The sequence below is a fragment of the Oryx dammah genome, unplaced genomic scaffold (assembly GCF_014754425.2).
Source record: "Oryx dammah isolate SB20612 unplaced genomic scaffold, SCBI_Odam_1.1 HiC_scaffold_36, whole genome shotgun sequence".
Classification (NCBI taxonomy): Eukaryota; Metazoa; Chordata; class Mammalia; order Artiodactyla; family Bovidae; genus Oryx; species Oryx dammah.
In genome coordinates, this window is record NW_024070220.1 from 121,886 (window position 1) to 138,624 (window position 16,739).

Here is a 16,739-nt window from a genome sequence, read left to right on the forward strand (position 1 = left end):
TTGAAAGCCTCTCCATGTCTGGTTTTCAACACGAAATGAGGGTATGAATGCCTGTTATTCAATCTCACTTGCTCATTGTTTTGGCGGTGAGCTGGGACACTGAAAACAAATACCACAGGGATATGTAGGGGTGCTTGAGGTGGATTGATCACACTGGGCTTGCCACTGACAAATGTGACTTGTCCTTCCTGGGTATCCTGCTCAGCCTCCTGGTGATATGAGGGCATTGTCCCAAGTGGGCCCTGTGTTTCATGTACTTCTCAGCAAATCAGACACTTAGGTGCTCTGCAGGGGCACTGACCACGTTTGGCTCTGTGCTTTGTGCTCTTCCCTAATCCAAAATCTCGGGTGACTGATTGGAGGGCAAGGCCAAGTCCCAGGTGAGCTGTGCCTCTTATGCAGCTCTCTGTTCTCAGCCACGCAGTTTGCTGCCTGTGCCAGAGCACACATTCTTAAGTGTGCTATGTGTCTCCTCAGGGTAACTAACCCCAGGCTGTCATGATCCTGTCCATAGCGACATAGAGTAGGGGATGTCTCTGGGACCAACATAACAGTGACCTATTTCCTTCTGCCTCTGGCAGTTGTACACATTCCTGTCTCCCTCCATGGAAGAAAAGATCTTAAATAGAAGCTGGCTCAGTCTCCTTTGGTATTTTCGAGTGCACAGTCTTCTGCTCTGTGAGTGTGCCATGGTTCAGTATGTGGCCTTAGAGCCTTCTCGCATGAAATGTCCTTTCTAAAATGTCTCTCTAGTGTTCCCATGGTTTATGTTTCTGTGTCACTTTAGGTCCATCAGATTGTCCTCAGGGCACTAAAACCTGATTCTAACCATAGCATATTTGATACATCACAGGCCTTCCTCTCAGGCCTCATGTATGATAGTGGGCGGGGGCATCTGAACCGCTTCTTGGCTAGTAGTTGCATTTATGGGCATAATCTGTGTTTCTGTTCTTTTTCCCCTGGTTCTGTTTCTCCCCCCACTGACACCTATGAGAGAGTGTTTCTTAATTTGTGTAAATTTCTCCTCCTTTACGACTCCCTCTCCAAGGTGCGTCTCAATCCCTAAAATCTTTTCTACCCTCACGTCTTTTATCTTGTCCTACCTCGTTTTTAAGAGACTTGTTTTCCTTTCTCGGTTTCTAGAGCCCATCAACATCATTCACAAATTGATTTCTGGAAGGTGTTCCATGTGCAGTCGATCCTTTGATGGACACGTGTGGGAGAAAACAGACTGTGCCTCCTATTCCTCTAACATTATAAGACCCCACCGCCACCATGTGGGATCCATTTAATTAACTGAAATCTTGTTATTTTTCAGTCACAACGTCATTTCTGACTCTTTTTGGCATGTTGGGTGCAATACACAAGGCCTGTCTCTCTCACTATCACCCAGGGTCTGCCTGAGATCATGTCCATTGAAAGGGTAAAGCTATACAATCATCTCCTCCTCTCTCATTGTGTCTCCTCCTGATTTGATCATTATCTAAGAATAAGGGCCTTTTATAGTGAGTCAGTTCTTTGTTCAGGTGGTTAAAGCTTTGGGGACTCAGCTTCAGCATCAGTGATTCTAATGTCTCTTCAGAGTTGAAATCCTTTATGTTTGACTGACTTGATCTCCTTGCAATCCAATGGGCATGCACTAGTCATCCCCAGCAGAGCAGTTTGGTGTTCTCACATCTGTACATGTCTACTGGAAAGACCATAAATATGACTCTATGTGCCTCTATTGGTCAAGCCATGTCTTCACTTTTTAACTTGCTCTCTAAATTTGTGAGAGCTTTTCTTCCAGGAAGCAATTGTCTTCTAATTTTATAGCCACCATCACCATGGTGCATGGTGAGCCACAAAAATTGCCAGGGAATTTATAGACACAAAAGAGGAAATCTATCACTGCTTCTGCCTTTTCCACTTCCATTTCCCATGAAGTGCTAGTATCAGATGCCATGACCTTATTTGGGTAATACTGGGAATCCAAATGTACTGTTTACCCTATGTTTTTCTACCAACATTGAGGATTATTGTATTCTTGTACCTTAGTTTTCTCTCAGTGTTTTGAATAAGAAATCATTTTCTAAGAGTATTCTAAGATAATAGTTACTCATCATATATAATACTGCTGGTTTTAAGGTTCCTGCTGGAGCACTCATGCTATGCTTCTGTGAAAGCTGGGTAAAATGTTGACAAAATACACAGCCTATAATACATTTATCCATTAACATAATATTTTGATCCTCTTTCTGTTATCTAGTTAGATTTTCTCTAACGTGGCAACTACAAAAATGCAGAGGAGGACAAGAAACAAGAGATAGGATGTGGAGGGGAGCAAGAAGCTGAACCCCCGTGGCATGAAGAGAAAGAATTTTTCATCATCAATGATTTCTATTGAAATATTTGGCACCAGAAGTTTAAAGTAGTGAAAGGACATTTTACATACTGAATGATGGAGAAGTGATTTTGATGTACACATCATATAATTTCAAAGTTCAGCTAGCCAGAAGAGCCTGACTATGATCTATGCACAGTGCACTGGGAATTTGTTTTACCCATTAAGTGGATAGATGTTATTCCAAATCCAGCTAGCTGACAATTGTGCATGTGGTTCCAACATGATCCTATGTTACTACATACTTGAATGAATTAAATTGTATTAAACGTGAGGAGAGCAACAGGTTTCCTTGAACAATATCTCTAAGTAAATGAGAGTTGTGTTTTATGGGCTCAAGGTGTCCTCATAAGTATGAACCCATCTCTTATTACAGAAAGAATAGTGGAAGATGAGCTATACTAAAGGAGAGCCTTTCAGCTACAGGATCTGAATTATTCAGGTAGAAAGTTATTAAGTAATGTTGGGGATCCCAAAAAAGTAATTGAAGATCTTGGGAGCAAATAGAGTTTGGCCACCTAAATAAAGTTGCCTAAAATTATATTTTGACATATATACATATATACACCTGTGTGTGTATGTGTATGTGCATTAAAAAAAAAGTACAATAGCTTTTTTTCCTCTTAGGTGTAACAGCAATGGAAAAAAATTCAAACTCAAATGAAGAATGATTCAAAAGTCTACTCAGTTATTGAATATATGTAACTGGAAATACTTCAGAATATGTTTTCTTGGCTGCATGTAAAGTATGGGGACTCTTTATAACACTCCTGTCTCTCCTTTTAATAAATATCTACCAAATTTCAAGTGTTTGTCCAGTTTTAATGTCAAAAATGGACAGGTATAGAAATATACATGTGTATGTATATGTATATATATGAACATACAAAGATATGTATTTATATATATATATGGCAGAAAGTGAAGAGGAACTAAAAAGCCTCTTGATGAAAGTGAAAGAGGAAAGTGAAAAAGTTGGCTTAAAGCTCAACATTCAGAAAACGAAGATCATGGCATCCGGTCCAATCACTTTATGGAAAGTTGATGAGGAAACAGGGGAAACAGTGTCAGACTTTATTTTGTGGGGCTCCAAAATCACTGCAGATGGTGACTGAAACCATGAAATTAAAAGACGCTTACTCCTTGGAAGAAACTTATGACCAACCTAAAGCATATTCAAAAGCAGAGACATTACTTTGCTGACTAAGGTCCATCTAATCAAGGCTATGGTTTTTCCTATGGCCATGAATGGATATGAGTTGGACTGTGAAGAAGGCTGAGTGCGAAAGAACTGAGGCATTTGAACTATGGTGTTGGAGAAGACTCTTGAGAGTCCCTTGGACTGCAAGGAGATCCAACCAGTCCATTCTGAAGGAGATCAGCCCTGGGATTTCTTTGGAAGGAATGATGCTAAAGCTGAAACTCCAGTACTTTGGCCACCTCATGTGAAGAGTTGACTCATTAGAAAAGACTCTGATACTGGGAGAGATTGGGGGCAGGAGGAGAAGGGGACGACAGAGGATGAGATGGCTGGATGGCATCACTGACTCGATGGACGTGAGTCTGAGTGAACTCCGGAAGTTGGTGATGAACAGGGACGCCTGGCATGCTGCAATTCATGGGGTTGCAAACAGTCGGACATGACTGAGTGACTGAACTGAACTGAACTGTTATATATGAATAGATATTTATGCATATATGTATATACAAACAACTATATAAAATAGACAGATATGTTTCCATAATATAAAATACTGAGATTTTCAGTCACATTTATGATCAAGCTCTATTCCAACACTTTATGTCCTTTCATGTTCTAAGCCACCTCTCCTTAAGTTTGAAAAGTATGAAAGCTGAGAGAGAGAGAGGTAAGAGATTGCAGATCTCTTCGCATTCCAGAAGGTTTTTTTATATATATATAAATTTATTTTATTTGGAGGTTAATTACTTTACAGTATTGTATTGGTTTTGCCATACATCAACATGAATCTGCCACAGGTATACACGTGTTCCCACCCTGAACCCACCTCCCTCATCCATCCCCGTACCATCCCTCTGGGTTGTCCCAGTGACCAGCCCCAAGCATCCAGTATCATGCATTGAAACCTGGACTGGAAAAAAAAAAAAAGAAACCTGGACTGGCAATTCCTATCATATATGATATTGTACATGTTTCAGTGCTATTCTCCCAAGTCATCTCACCCTCTTCCTCTCCCACAGAGTCCAAGAGACTGTTCAATACATCTGTGTCTCTTTTGCTGTCTCGCATACAGTGTTATCATTACCATCTTTCTAAATTCCATATAGATGCATTAGTATACTGTCAGTGTGTATACTGTCAGTTAGTATACTGTCAGAAACCCACAGTCAGTTGATTGATGTTTTTGCACAAAAGCGAGTAGACCCACGTTTGCTTGGATAAAAGTACTGAATATTAAGGATGTGTGTATAGAAGGGTGATAAATAACTTTTATTTCAAAAAACAGGTAGATTTATTGATGTGATCTTTCTGTGTAAAATTTCTGTAAGAATGAGGATTTTCAGGCTTTATGGTTTTCATTACTATTTCTGTAAGCAGTCTGTATTTTAAGTTGATGCTGAAGTAAACACTGGTTGGACAGTACTCTTCAATTGCTAGGAGATCAGTGACCTAGTGATATCACAGCTTTCTGATTTTGATAACCACTGTGATGGTCTAGAGAGTTTCTCTCTGTAAGCCAGCCAAGCGGCATTGGAAGTTGCAGTGTGTAAAATCGGACAAATAAGAAAAGTATCTGAAGAAAGATTTCTCTGAGATGGTACATATTTCTGCAGAAATTCTAGATGGGCCTCCTAAGGATGAATCAACTGGTTCAGAAACATCCATTAGATCTTCTTTGTATGATTATACACTTACTGGGGACTCGGTTTTGAGGTCTGTGATGGAAGAATATGCTTTTCAGGCTTTGTCTGAAGAACTTGTGGTAAAAAGGCCATGCTACACATTCTGTCTCTGAAACACATGAGCTGAATTATTTTCTTTCACTCACATTTCCACAAAAAAGCTTGGAGTGGAAAGTGATCAGTTTAAATCTATTTGGCGGGATGAGAGTAGTACTTGTATAGTGATCAATGAAGAACTCTTTAAGAAAGAAGTCTTGGAAAGAAAGGGGACTTTCAGAATATTTGAAACAAAGAGTATGAAAAGTTTATTTCGACCTCTTAACTTTATGGGTTTAGTAAAATGTGACAAACTTTTCAAAGGTCGGCTTCACTACTTGACTTTGTGGAAGAAGAAAACAACGTCTGTCTTTAGAGCAAATATTCCAAAATTATCACTTATTGGCAAAATGTAAGATTAAATCATGTGACCCAGAAAGCATGTTCACATATGTAGCTAAAACGGAATTTTAAACTGAAATAGAATTTTGTTAAGGATTTTTACATTCATATTCATTGGTGATATTGGCCTGTAGTTTTCTTTTCTGCAGTATATTTGTTAGGTTTTCGTACTAGGGTGATGGTGGCCTCATAGAATGATTTTGGAAGTTTCCCTTCTGCAATTTTCTGGAAGAGTTTGAGTAGGACAGGTTTTAGCTCTTCTCTAAATTTTTGATAGTAATTAGCTGTGTAGCCATCTAGACCTGGGATTTCGTTTGCTGGAAGATTTCTGATTACAGTTTCAATGTCTGTGCTTGTGATGTGTCTGTTAAGATTTTGGACCTGCAGAGTTTCAGCTATAAGTTTATGTAAAGGGAGGGCAAGTTCAACATAACAGGAAATCCAAATGTGACAGTAACCTGTAATTCCTAAATATCTTCTCAATTGTCTTAAAGTCATAAGTAGGGGATGATTTGATATAGGTTTAATTCTCTCAGGGCCTATGACCCTAGTTCCTTCTGATATGATTAGGCCCAGATCTACCGGATTGTTGACAAAGCTGAGCCTTTTCTCTTCATGCCTTGTAACCACAGCTTGCCAGAATGTTTAAGAACTCTCTGAGGCTCACGAATGTCTTCTGTCTCAACACAGAGCAAAACATCATTTACATATTGTAACATCACAGCTTCAGAGCTATTAAAGTTTTGTGAATCCCGTGACAAACTGTCCAAATAAGTGAGGACTGTCACGGAATTCCTGGGGCAAAACTGCCCAAGTTAACTGAGAAGCTGGCTGCGTAGGGTCTTCAAAGGCAAATAGAAATTTACTTTCCTCCACCAAAGGCAAATAATAGAAGGCATCTTTCAAATCAATTAGTGAGAAATATTTGGCTTGTTCAGGAATTTCAGACAATAGAGTATAAGGATTAGGCACCACAGGGTGTAAAGAAACTACAGCCTCATTTATTAGCCATAAATCTTGGACTAGGCTCTATTTACCATTTGATTTCTTTATACTTAAAATAGGAATGTTGCATGGAATGTTAAAGGGAATTAATAGTCTCTGCTCCTTTAAATTTTTGATGATAGGTTTTAACCCTTCCTTAGCCTCAGGTTTTGTAGATACTGCTTCTTATGTGGAAATAAGTGTGGGTCTTTGAGCTTGACAACTATAGCAATAGCATTGGGTGCTTGACCCAGAGATTTTCCATCAGCCTATACTCTAGGATTTACTTTTTGTTCAACTAAGGGGAGAGAAAGGGAAGGCTTCATATTCATGAAAACAGAGGCATGGGCCTTGCTCAGTGTATCCCTCCCCAAAACGTGTGAAGGAGATTCTGACATGATCAGAAGCTCATATAAAAATAGAACAGATTCCCAGTTACAAGGTAAAGAATAACTGAAATAATACCTTTTGCCTCATCCAAACAGTCCCATTATGGAAGTGGATCAGGAAGAAATTGGGCCAAGGGCTTCAGTAAGCACAAGGTAAGTTGCCTCTATATCTAAAAGGAAATCGATGGAATGCCAACCCACAATGTTTACTATCCAGAGTTCCTCAGTTGTAATTAGGATGGGAGCTTGTGTGGGGACCCCTGGGCACCTTCAGTCCTGATTGTCTTGAGAGTCTGACCCCAGAGACATACAACCCTGATGGCAGTCTTTCTTCCAGTGTGGTCCTTCGCAGACTGCACATGGAGCCGAGGTAGCTTAGATGCCTGAAGGCAATCCTATTTGAGGTGTCCTTCCTTTCCACAGCAATATTAAACCCATCCCTTTTCATCTGGGTCCCTCTGGGCCTTTTTCTGGAGCTCTTTAAGAATATTTTTCACAGGTATTATGAAGGCTTCCACCTTTTCCATTGTCTTTTTCTGCCTTTCTTTATTTCCCTCATATTCCCTGCCATAAAAGACTGTCTGAGCCAGTTGTAACAGAGTATCTAAAGAATGATTTGTTCCATATGCCTGTTTTAATAGCTTATGGTGAATATTTGGAGCTGACTGAGATAGAAATCTATCTTTTAAGACCACTTTTCCCGGTTCCTTATAGAACCGGTTTAATTGTTAAACACTATTATACTTAGGAGACCTTCCAACTGGCCACTGTTCACCATCCTGCAATGGATACTGTGGTCACACAGTATCACATAGGAGGACTCGGTGTGTCTTTTTTAAGCCCTGGGCATCAAATCTATCCCAGTTTTTCAGGATACAGTTCAAAGGAGTGAGTCTGGAATTGTTAGCTTCCATCTGTAAGAGAGAGAAAAAGTGACCAGCACCATCTTTCTACCAGAGTCATCCTTCCCTGCTCAAGACGGGAGTGTAGACAAATTTTAGACCAAAGCTTTTCTTTCCTGGTTGGACTTAATCTGTCCTTACTGACACAGTTCCTCCCGATTCTACCACTGAGACTGGGTGGAAATATACCTAATGGCATTCCTACCTGAGATCCAGCCCTTCACCATTAAAACCTTGTTTGCCTCTGATGCCACCAGGGGTGGAATCAGAGAAACCTTCTGGAATGCCACCCAAACTAAGACTGCTGGGGGAAACATTTGTTACCTGAGCGGCTGTGCACGACCCTGAGTATGTTCCTGACCACGAAAAGACCGATATGAACATAAAACTAAGATGTACCTTCCAAGCATCACAACTCCAGTAAAAGAGTCACCTCTGGTCCACTAAGAACCAACATTACCAATGGGGCGGGGGGAATTGCAGTTGCAATCTGAGTATACTTTCGCCTCAGAGATGCTCTTGGAGCTAGAGCTCCATGATTAACTTGAATCTTGTTGAAGGACAGATTACCATAAAAATAGTTGCGTTTACATAGATTAGAGAAACAATATCTGAGTATAACATGTTGGTTTGTTAAGTAGGTTCTGAGGAATTAGGCGGAACCGATTTGAGGACAGAGTGTGGAGTAAATGCATAGTACTTAGGGTAGCTTTCGAACTTTTGATTTCTATCTAGGCTAGGCACTTTCCTGACTGCTGATCCAAGTTTTGGACCTAAGCTATAGTACACAGTAACAGTGTAGATCACAAGTCCCTTGAAAGTCAATGATCCAATAGATTAGGTTAGTACTTCTTATTCCCAAGGTTTTATGAAATGGTCAAAGAGACCAAACGTTTGACTGAAAAAGGAGAGTTCAGTCCACACACTATGCCCATTTCTGGTCAGTTCCATTGGGGGCCTCTTGGCATTGGCAGGTCAGTATAAACCCCTAACAGGTTTCTGCCATAAGCTGTATGAGATCACTGTGGAACCGCAGAGCAGGGCTCCTCACCTGCTTCTCACAGGGAATTTCATTCATTCACCCAAGCACCCATAAAATTAGTAAAGTAGAGCAGAAAAAGTGTTCTCTAGGAGAACAAAAAACTAGAACTCCAAGCATCATTCCCTTGCCCTGAAGGAACCCAGGCGAGCCCCCAAGATGAAAGGTTGTTGTTGAATGCAAAGACGCTGTGATTCTTGGCTTCTGGAGGAGAATAATTCAATTTGGGGTCAGAGACAAGGCTTAATCTCTCAGACCTTTTTGTAATAAAGTTTTATTAAAGTAAAAAGAAAATAGAGAAAGCTTCTGACATAGGCATCAGAAAGAGGCAGAAAGAGTACCACCCTGTTAGTCTTCAGCTGGAAGTTCTACAGTCACTAGCAGTCTGTTAATGAGAGAAAATAATATCTTAAAACTCAGAATGGCACCAGGCCCCTCAGCCATAAGATGAATTTTGGGATAATCTTGGCAACAGACGATTCATTCCGGGCCATAAAATGATTAACTTGAATCTTGTTGAAGGACAGATTACCGTAAAAATAGTTGCGTTTACATAGATTAGAGAAACAATATCTGAGTATAACATGTTGGTTTGTTAAGTAGGTTCTGAGGAATTAGGCGGAACCGATTTGAGGACAGAGTGTGGAGTAAATGCATAGTACTTAGGGTAGCTTAAGACAAACATTTCCATAAGAAAAATATATTAGTTATCTCAAGGTTTAAGAATCCTTAACTTCAGGTGAAACCAGGTATCATTATGGCAACACAATATTTAAGACATACCTCCTTTAATTTTGTATAGAGAAGGAAAAAATATATCGAGTTTGTTTCCTCCTGTCGCTTTAGAGAGACAAAAATGTCGGACACTTTCAGGCTGTTTCCTTCGTTTTGAGACCCCTAGCCTTCTGGCCTTTTACCCTCTCAAGTGCTGACACCTGAGAAGATCAGACCCAAACTTATACTCAGAGAAGCACGATGCCATAGTAAGAGATTGAGGAGATGTAAAAAGTAACATAAATAAATGGACCATAGGCAATAAACACTATAGAGAAGACAACAGATTCATAAACAGAACCAATGAAGTAAATCTCAAGGCAAAAAACAGCACTAGAGCAGAGTGTCAAATCGAGAATAAAGAAAGAAAATCTGACAAGAAGATCAGATAGAGCCCCCATAGAATAACAGAAAATTACAGATAGCATAGAAATGCAAACCTGTTTTTAAAAATAAAGAAATGCAACAGCAACAAAAGGCACAGAAAATAGGAAACCAAAGTGAAAGTAGAAATATCTATACAAGAAATAAAAAATATGGTTGAGGGGCGCGGTCCTAAGATGGCGGAGGAATAGGACCGGGAGACCACTTTCTCCCTCACAAATTCATCAAAAGAACATTTCAGCACTGAGTAAATTCCACAAAACAACTTCTGAATGCTGGCAGAGGACATCAGGCACCCAGAAAAGCAGATCATTGTCTTCAAAAACAGGTAGGAAAAAATATAAGATGAAAAAAAAAAAGACAAAAGAGGTAGGGAGGGATCTCCATCCTGGGAATGGAGTCTTAAAAAGAGAGAAGTTTTCAAACACCAGGAAACACTCTCACTGCTGAGTCTGTGGAGAGCCTTGGAAACACAGAGGTCAACATCACAGGGAGGAAAAATAAATAAAGAAAACCAACAGATTACGAGCCCAGTGGTAACAATCCCAGTGGCGAAGCAGCGCAGATGCCTCCATCTGCCATTAGCAAGTGGGGGCTGGGCAGGGAGGTGTGAGCTGCAGTCTTTTTAAGAATTGGGCTGGAATGCCCTGAGCATAACCAGAGCAAACAAACTTGGGCTAGCAAACGAGACTGTGGGATAGCTACCACGTGAAAAACTCTAACATAAGACACCACCAGGACCATGCACAGAACAAAGGACGGAACAGAATTAGGTGGCTGCTGACCATCCCCCTCTAGTGACAGGCTGTTAGAGCCGGAAGGGTTGGAAGGGGGCAATCACAGCTCCAGAGAGACATTAACTACCGAATTGAAAGCAAGCTTCTTTGCTAACTAAGACTTCTTGGGGTTCTTGGCAGTCACCATCCACCGGGGAGGGGTGCCAGTTGTACTCCCAGAAAACTGAGCAGCAGGGATGGGAAAGGTGAAAATTCGCAGTGACCACACTCGCCAAACATCTGAGCTACTCGGACCTGGGAAGGGCACCAAATGCAGGCCCAACAGAGTCTGCATCTCTGAGGACTACATGAGTGCCTGACCCTGAGCGGCTTAGACCAGGGAGGTGCGTGCAGCCTAGGGCTGGCCTCAGAAGATTCCCAGCAGAGCAACCTAGAGCCTAAGCAGTGTGCATCATGAGTGGGGGCAGGCCCAGCATGGCTGAGACACTGCGAGCACACACCAGTGTTATTTGTATGCAGCATCCCTCCCTCCCCACAGCACACTGAACAAATGAGCCTAAACAAACGAACAAACAAAAAAGGTCCACCACCGTCCACCTTGTGTCATGGTGGAAATCAGACACAAAAGAGACCAGCAAACAGAAGAAGCTAAAACAGAGGGACCCGCCTTGGAAGTGACAGGTGCAATAGATTAAAACACTGTCGTTAGTACAGACTACATAGGAAGGAGCCTATAGATCTTGAGAAATATAAGCCAGACCAAGGAACTATCTGAAAATGAACTGACCCCACACTGCCAACACCACTAGAGACAGTCCCAGATATAGCTTTACTATTTTTACCATCAATCTTTTTTGTTGTTTTTGTTTTCTTCTTTTCTTTTTCTTCCTTTTTTTAAACAATTTTTAAAAAATTTTTAAGTCCTCTATTTCTCCTTTAATTTTTATTTTTATAACCTACTACTCAATATGCCAGCAAATTTGGAAAACTCAGCAGTGGGCACAGGGCTGGGAAAGATCAGTTTTCATTCCAAAACCAAAGAAAGGCAAGGCCAAAGAATGCTTAAACTACCACACAATTGCACTCATCTCACATGCTAGTAAATTAATGCTCAAAATTCTCCAAGCCAGGCTTCAGGAATACGTGAACTGTGAACTCCCTGATATTCAAGCTGGTTTTAGAAAAGGCAGAGGAACCAGAGATCATATTGCCAACATCCGCTGGATCATGGAAAAAGCAAGAGAGTTCCAGAAAAACATATATTTCTGCTTTATTGACTATGCCAAAGCTTCTGAGTGTGTTCAGCTAGTTCAGTTCATTTCAGTCGCTCAGTTAGGTCCAACTCTTTATGGCCCCATGAATTGCAAACTATGGAAAATTCTGAAAGAGATGGGAATACAAGACCACCTAACCTGCCTCCTGAGATATCTGTATGCAGGTCAGGAAGTAACAGAACTGGACATCGAACAACAGACTGGTTGCAAACAGGAAAAGGAGTACATCAAGTCTGTATATTGTCACACTGCTTATTGAACTTCTATGCAGAGTACATAATGAGAAATGCTGAACTGGAAGAAACACAACTGAAATCAAGATTGCCAGGAGAAATATCAATAACCTCAGATATGCAGATGACACCACCCTTTGGCAGAAAGTGAAGAGGAGCTAAAAAGCCTCTTGAAAGTGAAAGAGGAGAGTGAAAAAGTTGCTTAAAGCTCAATATTCAGAAAATGAAGATCATGGCATCTGGTCCCATCACTTCATGGGAAATAGATGGGGAAACACTGGAAACAGGCTCAGACTTTATTTTTGGGGGCTCCAAAATCACTGTAGATGGTGACTTGAAGCCATGAAATTAAAAGACGCTTACTCCTTGAAAGAAAACTTATGACCAACCAAGATAGCAGACTCAAAAACAGAGACATTACTTTGCCAACTAAGGTCCGTCTAGTCAAGGCTATGGCTTTTCCTGTGGTCATGTATGGATGTGAGAGTTGGATTGTGAAGAAGTTGAGCACCGAAGAATTGATGCTTTTGAACTGTGCTGTTGGAGAAGAGTCTTGAGAGTCCCTTGGACTGCAAGGAGATCCGACCAGTCCATTCTCAAGGAGATCAGCCCTGGGATTTCTTTGGAAGGAATGATGCTAAAGCAGAAACTCCAGGACTTTGGCCACCTCATGCAAAGTGTTGACTCATTAGAAAAGACTCTGATGCTGAGAGGGATTGGGGGCAGGAGGAGAAGGGGACGACAAAGGATGAGACGGCTGGATGGCATCACGGACTCAATGAACGTGAGTCTGAGTGAACTCCGTGATATGGTGATGAACAAGGAAGCCTGGAGTGCTGTGATTCATGGGGTCGCAAAGAGTCGGACACGACTAAGTGACTGAAATGAACTGAACTATCACTTTTCAAAAAAAAGTACCTATTTTTAAAGCAAATGATATTATATATATATATACTATATATATATGTGGGTGGTTGTAGTTGTTTTTAAAATAATTCTTGTGTCTTTGTTGTTGTTGTTTTTCTTCTTCTCCTCTTTAATATTTTATTTTTGAAAATACAACCTCTTCTGTAGATTTTTAATCTTTGCTTTTTGGTATTTTTTATCAATTTTGTACCTTTAAAAAAACATCCCTCAATACCCATTTTTACTTGAGAGCGAGATTACTGGCTTGAACGCTGTCTCCTCCTTTGGACTCTCCTTTTTCTCCTCTGGGCTACCTCTGTCTCCTCTCTCGCCTTTCACTTCTCTACCCAACTCTGTGAATCTCTGTGTGTTCCAGACAGTGGAGAACACTTAGGGAACTGCTTACTAGCTAGAACTGTCTCTCTCCTTTTCATTTCCCTCTTTTATCCTCCTGGCCACCTCATTCACCTTCCTCCCTCTCCTCTTCTCTGTATAACTCCGTGGATATCTCTGAGTGGTCCAGACTGTGGAGCACACATAAGGAAGTGATTATTTGTTAGCTTGCTCTCTCCTCTTTTGATCCCACCTCATCTCCTTCCAGTCAACTCCAATTCCCCCCTCCCCCTTCTCTTCTCCATGTAACTCTGTGAACCTCTCTGGGTGTCCCTCAATGTGGAGAAACTTTTCATCTTTAACCTAGATTTTTTATCATTGGTGCTGCATAGATGGAGAAGTCTTGAGACTACTGTAAAAATAAAACTGAAACCAGAAGCAGAAGGCTTAAGGACAAATCCTGAGAACATCAGAGAACTCCTGAATCCAGGGAACATTAATCAATAGGAGCTCATCAAATGCCTCCATACCTACACTGAAACCAAGCACCATCCGAGGGCCAACAATTTCCAGAGCAAGTCATATCAGGCAAATTCTCCAGCAACACAGGAACACACCCCTGAGCTTCAATATACAGGCAGCTCAAAGTTACTCCAAAACGACTGACATCTCAGAACTCATTACTGGTCATTCCATTGCACTCCAGAGAGGAGAAATCCAGCTCCACCCACCAGAACTCCGACACAAGCTTCCCTAACAAAGAAACCTTGACAAGCTATTGATACAACCCCTCCCACAATGAGGAAACTTCATAATAGACAGAACTCCACAAACTGCCAGAATACAGAAAGGCCATCCCAAACGCAGCAATATAACCAAGATGAAGAGACAGAGGAATACCCAGCAGGTAAAGGAACAGGATAAATGCCCACGAAACCAAACAAAAGAGGAAGAGACAGGGAATCTACCTGATAAAGCATTCCGAATATTGATCGTGAAAATGATCCAAAATCTTGAAATCAAAGTGGAATCACAGATAAATAACTTGGAGATAAAGATTAAGAAGATGCAAGAAAGGTTTAACAAGGACCGATAAGAAGTAAAAAAGAGTCAATATATAATGAATAATGCAGTAAATGAGATCAGAAACACTTTGGAAGCAAAAAAAAAATAGTAGAATAACAGAGGCAGAAGTTACGATTAGTGAAACAGAAGACAGAATGCTAGAAATAAATGAATCAGAGAGGAAAAAAGAAAAACTAATTAAAAGTAATGAGGACAATCTCAGAGACCTCCAGGAATATATGAAATGCTCCCACATTCGAATTATACGAGTCCCAGAAAAAGAAGACAAAAAGAAAGACGATGAGAAAATACTTGAGGAGATAATAGTTGAAAACTTCCCAAAAATGGGGTAGGAAATAATGACCCGTCCAAGAAACCCAGAGAGTCACAAACAGAATAAACCCAAGGCAAAACAGCCCAAGACACATATTAATCAAATTAACAAAGATCAAACACCAAGGACAAATATTAAAAGCAGTAAGGGAAAAAACAACAAATAACACACAAAGGGATTCACAGATGGATAACAGCTGATCTTTCAGTAGAAACTCTTCAGGCCAGGAGGGAATGGCAAGACATATTTAACATGATGAAAGAAAATAACCTACAGCTCAGATTACTCTACCTAGCAAGGATCTCACTCAAATATGAAGGAGAAATCAAAAGCTTTACAGACAAGCAAAAGCTGAGAGAATTCAGCACCACCAAACCAGCTCTCCAACAAATGGTAAAGGATATTCTCTAGACAGGAAACACAAAAAGGGTGTATAAACCTGAACCCAAAACAATAAAGTATTAGGCAAGGAGATCATACTTATCAATAATTACCTTAAATGTAAATAGGTTGAATGTCCCACCCAAAAGACAAAGACTGGCTGAATGGATACAAAAACAACACTCCTATATATGTTGTCTACAAGAGACCCACCTCAAAACAAGGGACACATATAGACTGAATGTGAAGGGCTGGAAGAAGTTATTCCACACAAATAGAGACCAAAAGAAAGCAGGAGTAGCAACACCCTTATCAGATAAAATAGACTTTAAAACAAAGACTGTGAAAAGAGACAAAGAAGACCACTGCATAATGATCAAAGGATCAATCCAAGTAGAAGATATAACAATTATAAATATATACGCACCCAACATAGGAGCACCACAATATGTAAGACAAATGCTAACAAGTATGAAAAGGTAAATTAACAATAACACAAGAATAGTGGGAGACTTTAGTACCCCACTCACATCTATGGACAGATCAACTAAACAGAAAATTAACAAGGAAACACAAAATTTAAATGATACAATAGACTAGTTAGATCTAATTGATATCTATTGGACATTTCACCCCAAAACAATGAATTTCACCTTTTTCTCAAGTGCTCATGGAACCTTCTCCAGGATAGATCACCTCCTGGTCCATAAACCTAGCCTTGATAAATTCAAAAAAATCAAAATCATTCCAAGCATCTTTTCTGACCATAATGCATTATGATTAGATCTCAATTACAGGAGAAAAACTATTAAAAATTCCAACATATAGAGGCTGAACAACACGCTGCTGAATAACCAACAAATCACAGAAGAAATCCAAAAAGAAATCAAAATATGCATAGAAACTAATGAAAATACAACCCAAAACCTGTGGGACACTATAAAAGCAGTGCTGAGAAGAAAGTTCATAGCAATACAGGCATACCTCAAGAAACAAGAAAAAAGTCAAATAAATAACCTAACACTACACCTAAAGTAACTAGAAAAGGAATAAATGGAGAACCCCATAGTTAGCAGAAGGAAAGATATCTTAAAAATTAGGACAGAAACAAATGCAAAAGAAACAAAGGAGACCATAGCAAAAATCAACAAAGCCAAAGGCTGGTTCTTTGAAAGGATAAATAAAGTTGACAAACCATTAGCCAGGCTCATCAAGAAACAAAGGGAGAAAACTCAAATCAATGAAATGAAAATGGAGAGATCACAACAGACAACATAGAAATACAAAGGATCAGAAGAGA

The 16,739-nt window shown here is 40.2% G+C and overlaps 1 pseudogene; it reads left to right on the forward strand.

Annotated features, from left to right (window-relative positions):
• Positions 1-5,178: 5,178 nt before the first annotated feature.
• The window catches only part of LOC120859158, a 57,031-nt pseudogene continuing 45,470 nt past the window's right edge, over positions 5,179-16,739 (forward strand).